Source organism: Parus major, chromosome 11, assembly GCF_001522545.3.
Source record: "Parus major isolate Abel chromosome 11, Parus_major1.1, whole genome shotgun sequence".
Lineage (NCBI taxonomy): Eukaryota > Metazoa > Chordata > Aves > Passeriformes > Paridae > Parus > Parus major.
The window spans coordinates 2,869,982-2,874,610 of NC_031780.1; the positions used below are offsets into that span (position 1 = coordinate 2,869,982).

The 4,629-nt window shown below is 45.6% G+C and overlaps 1 long non-coding RNA gene across 1 annotated transcript in view; it reads right to left on the reverse strand.

Moving 5' to 3' along the window:
- LOC107209724 overlaps positions 1–3,601 on the reverse strand; it is an 8,671-nt gene extending 5,070 nt beyond the window's left edge. Inside the window, exon 1 of the long non-coding RNA XR_004499131.1 lies at positions 3,526–3,601. This is a non-coding gene — a long non-coding RNA (uncharacterized LOC107209724). The remainder of the gene's footprint in view (positions 1–3,525) is intronic.
- Positions 3,602–4,629: the final 1,028 nt, after the last annotated feature.

Here is a 4,629-nt window from a genome sequence, read left to right on the forward strand (position 1 = left end):
TGTGATTTTTTGGGGAATCCCACCTGGCTCTGGAGAGGTTGGGTTGAGCTCCGTGGCCTCAGCCCTTCAGCTCTCAGCTACAAACGGAGGCAAAGGTGGAAAAATGGTTTGGATTTCTCCAACTTTCCATCAAAAATGGATGGAATGAACCAAGGAAATTTATGGTTGGTGTGTTTCCCAGCTCTGCAAGTGGGAAAAATGACCTTTAAAACCCCAAAATGTTAGTCATCGTTGTTGTTAATTGCTGCAGGACTGGATTGGGATGTTCCCAATGGACTCCCAAGAGTTGAACCACTTTTTTTTTCAGATATATCAATATAAATGTTGGTATTAATTTGCCCTCTTGAGCTCTTGTGGCTATTACAGGGTCAATATTTAAAACTCACATTTTAAAGTATATCTGGGACAGGAACACTCATTTTGTTATTGCTGGGGTCTAGAAAACCAAGCTATTAAAATGATCATTTTTTACTAATTACCATTGAGTCACACATTGAAATAAAACTATGTGCCCACAGCATTAAGAAAAAATTGAAGAAAGATGTGAAAACATCAGTTGTCAAAATAATCAGAATATTCCCTCCTGTGGGAGCAGAGGAAGGGTCAATAAAATTGGTTCAACATATCGGGATTTGAACATTTCCTCTGAAAATTAATGCAGGTAAAAGAATGTAAAACTGGGCAAAAAATGTACAATGAGAAAATTTTGTAGCCTAAAATATATTTTTTTTTTTTACTAGGTAAAACAAAATAAATGCCTTAACATATATTTTGTCATTAGTACACGTATATATTTAATTATATATATATCTTCAGGTAACATTTCTGATATTGTCAGTCATAATTCTGACATTTCATACAGTTATTAATTATTAAATCAGGAGGGTTTAAAGCCATTCAAACACAGTGCCTTGAAATTAAAATCCAGATTTAATTCTTCAGAACGTTTTCCCCAAATGAGGATAAATGTGGAGTCTGCCCTTTAAATTAAGTAACAGCAAGAAGTCAAAGGGGGAAAAAAAAACCAAAACAAAGCAAACAATAGCAAACAGTTTGAGACAGATTCTGCTCATTGTAAATAAAGGGCTGGCTCTAATTTAGTTAATGAGATTTCACCAGTGTAAATTGAATTAGGTTCATTATCCTATGATTAAAACGATCTCTATCTTTGCAAAAAAAAAATAATTAACAGTTAAAGGACTTTTTTCATAATTTAACAAAAACTGCTGGAATGAGCTGTAAAAGCAGAACTCCCACAAAGTTACACGAGCAGAAAAATATTTTTCCTAATTAATATCGAGTTTTATTTTGTAAGAATTTTAAATTATTTTTACTATTTAATGCTGATCCGTCAGAACAAAACTACTTCGTGTTATACATATTAAAAAACGTTTTGTTTTTTTTTTTTTCCTTATTTTTATCTTTTCTTTGCTCAGCAGACAACACCCCCACAAGATGTGGGTAAAATTCCTTTGCCGATGAGTGCAGCAAGACACGGCTGAGTTCTCAGGTGTTTGAACCTCTAGAAAACAGGAAAGGACTGTGTATAATCTGCTCGACATTATACCTTGGCTTGTTATGGTTTTCAAGTGTTATACAGCAACCAATTATTTTGATAACGCCTTTAATTGACTAAAAAGCAGCGACAAGGCGAGGGGACAGGCGAGGCTCCCTTTTCACCCCCTGATACAGAAAGCGAGCCGATAAAATGATTAAACCGCCTGTTGATAAAGCAAATTGTGCCGTGAGGATTTAACAAGTGCTGAAAAGATAAATACGCTCCCAACGGCGAGGCAGAGCCGGCTTCTCCCTGTCCCAGCACCAAACTTCCAATGCCACCTAATGGAGAGCCCGCACCTCGCAGCGATCCCGGCTGGGCTTTTCCAGCTTTCCCAAAGCTCCACGAGCCTCGCTTGCCATGGGAGAATAACAAAATCCAGCGGCGGAGGATGCGCAAATATTTGGATATTATTGGGTATTGCCTGGCTGGATGGCAGCGCTGCAAAGGAAGTCCCTGTCCCACGGCCCCTAAAGAGGGATTTTGGGGTTTGTAAGGGGTGCACGGCTGGGATTTGGGATTGGGGTTTGGGATCTCCAGTGAAATCCCGCGTTCCTGTCAGGCGGAAAACGCGGAGATAGAGAGTGCAGAGGGATGTGAGAATCCCACGGGATGCGCAAATCCCCCGGGATGCGCAAATCCCCCTCCCTGAGGCGTGGTCGGGACACTTCTGCATCTTCCCCAGGGCTCGGTTCTCACGTGGGGACACCGAGAGCGGGGACAGAGACTGAGGATAAATCTGTCCTTGCCTCCAGCTGCCCTTGCCGTGTGGTATCTGATTTCTGCGGGACATCCAAACATCTCCCCGTGCGCGCACATTCCCGGGAATGCACTGCCGACACGCACGGTTACCTATGCACACAAATAAATACGGGGCTGAACCACCTTTAGGACCAACTTTTAGGGCTGACTCCCAAGCCAGGCCCTAATTTGAAGATGGTTTGAGATTTCCCATTGAAAATGGAGATTTCCCACTTAAACACCGCTGGAATCAAGCAAGCTGTTGGGATTTTGCTCTGCCCTGTCCCCTTGCAGCTGAACAAAGCCCCATTCTCTCTGACCCCAATATATTTCCCTTTACACCCTACCTAGGATTTCCCCCTGATTTATTTCTCTAGGGCTGGATCCAAAGCTATCCCGCTGATTTGGGGAGGTTTGGGGTAGGGCCCTGCACTTCTGCAGCTCCAGACCTGCTGCAGCCAGGGTTGAATCTGTGCTGATTTGAATGATAAATATCGGCCAGCACAAAAAAAAAAAACAGTTTAGAAAAGGGGCTTGGAGATGGGGGAAAGCCAATCATTTTCTATAAATCTTGCTCTGCTTATGCCAAGCTTTGCAGCCCCATCACCAATTTTGAGCATATTCTGGTATGGCAAAATTAGGGATAAAAAATAACTACGAGAAAGATACAGACTGAAGATTTACAGGTTTTTAATTGCACAGTTCTTGTGCAGTTTTTACACTTTAAGCAGCGCGATTAAAGACACTAGAGCTGGGAATAAAATGCAAAGGGAGCTTTGCTGCTCTCAAAAAAAAAAAAAAAGAAAGAAAATTGAAATAATAGTAAACCAAGCTCAGACAAACCCCACAACAGAAAACCCGAAGCAAATAAAGGCGAGTGGAACAGATTTCCGTGTTTACTTTTCTTTCAGCAGTTGGATCTCTTGTCGTAGCCACAAGAACTGCAAGAAGAGGGTACGGAATGGGAAATAAAAGACAGGAAAAAGAAACAAAGAATAATAATAAAAAAAAAGTAATTTAAGGAGAAGGAAACAAACCCAAGAACTCGGACCAGCCCTGCAGAGCCGCTTGCCCTGCTCAGGCTCCGTCCCTGGAGCTGGCGGAGCTCTGCGAGGCTGGAGCTGCGAGAGGGGAAGGGGACGGTGCAAACCCCGGGCTCGCAGGGGAGGAAGAGGAAGAGGAGGAGGATTTCGGGACGAGGAGAGGGAAGAGAAAAAGCCCAGTACCTACAGCTCGATGCGTCCACCAGCCCCCAGCCTCCGCTTCTCTCTCTCTCTCTCTAAAGTCAAAAAGGAAATGCGGTCCTTTTTTTTTTTCCTTCTTTTTTTTTTTTTTTTTTTTTTTTTTTTTTTTTTTTTTTTTCGCAGAATCAGAAAACGAACCGTCAGGAAGTTGGCAAAACCTCTGACTAAACAATCAATTGAGGAAATGCAACAAATTCGCTTTGTCGTTGGGGGGAGGGTGTGGAGAGCGAGGGCGGGCGGCGCGCACGGAGAGCAGGCAGGGAAAGGAGGGCAGGGAGAGAAGGAAAAGAGAGAAGGAAGAGAAGGAAAGGAGAGCAGGGAGAGAAGGAAAGGAGAGAAGGGAGAGGAGGAAAGGAGAGAAGGGAGCGCAGGAAAGGAGAGCAGGGAGAGAAGGAAATGAGAGCAGGGAGAGAAGGAAAGGAGAGAAGGGAGAGGAGGAAAGGAGAGAAGGGAGAGAAGGAAAGGAGAGCAGGGAAAGGAGGAAAAGAGAGCAGGGAGAGAAGGAAAGGAGAGCAGGGAGAGCAGGAAAGGAGAGCAGGGAGAGCAGGAAAGGAGAGCAGGGAGAGAAGGAAAGGAGAGCAGGGAGAGCAGGAAAGGAGAGCAGAGAGCTCAGGCAGGACAGGGAGCTCAGGCAGGACAGGGAGTACAGGCAGGACAGGGAGCTCAGGCAGGACAGGGAGCTCAGGCAGGACAGGGAGTACAGGCAGGACAGGGAGCTCAGGCAGGACAGGGAGCTCAGGCAGGACAGGGAGTACAGGCAGGACAGGGAGCTCAGGCAGGACAGGGAGCTCAGGCAGGACAGGGAGTACAGGCAGGACAGGGAGCTGCACGCCGCTCCCAGGGCTCCGAGCCGCAATTCCCTCACATTCCTGCATTCTTTCACCCCACGGACACCCAGCGGGTGCGGCAGAACGCGGGGCAGGGACGTGTGGGTGTCCCCCACCCCCGGCAGAAATCCCCGTGTCTGTCCGCAAAAGGAGCTCCCCGTGCGTCCGTGCGGGATGTAAATCTGTTTCCCAGGAATTATCTTCCCTTCCCACGGGCTGGGATAAGCAGGATGGAGAAATGAGCGGGTTCCGTGTTGGT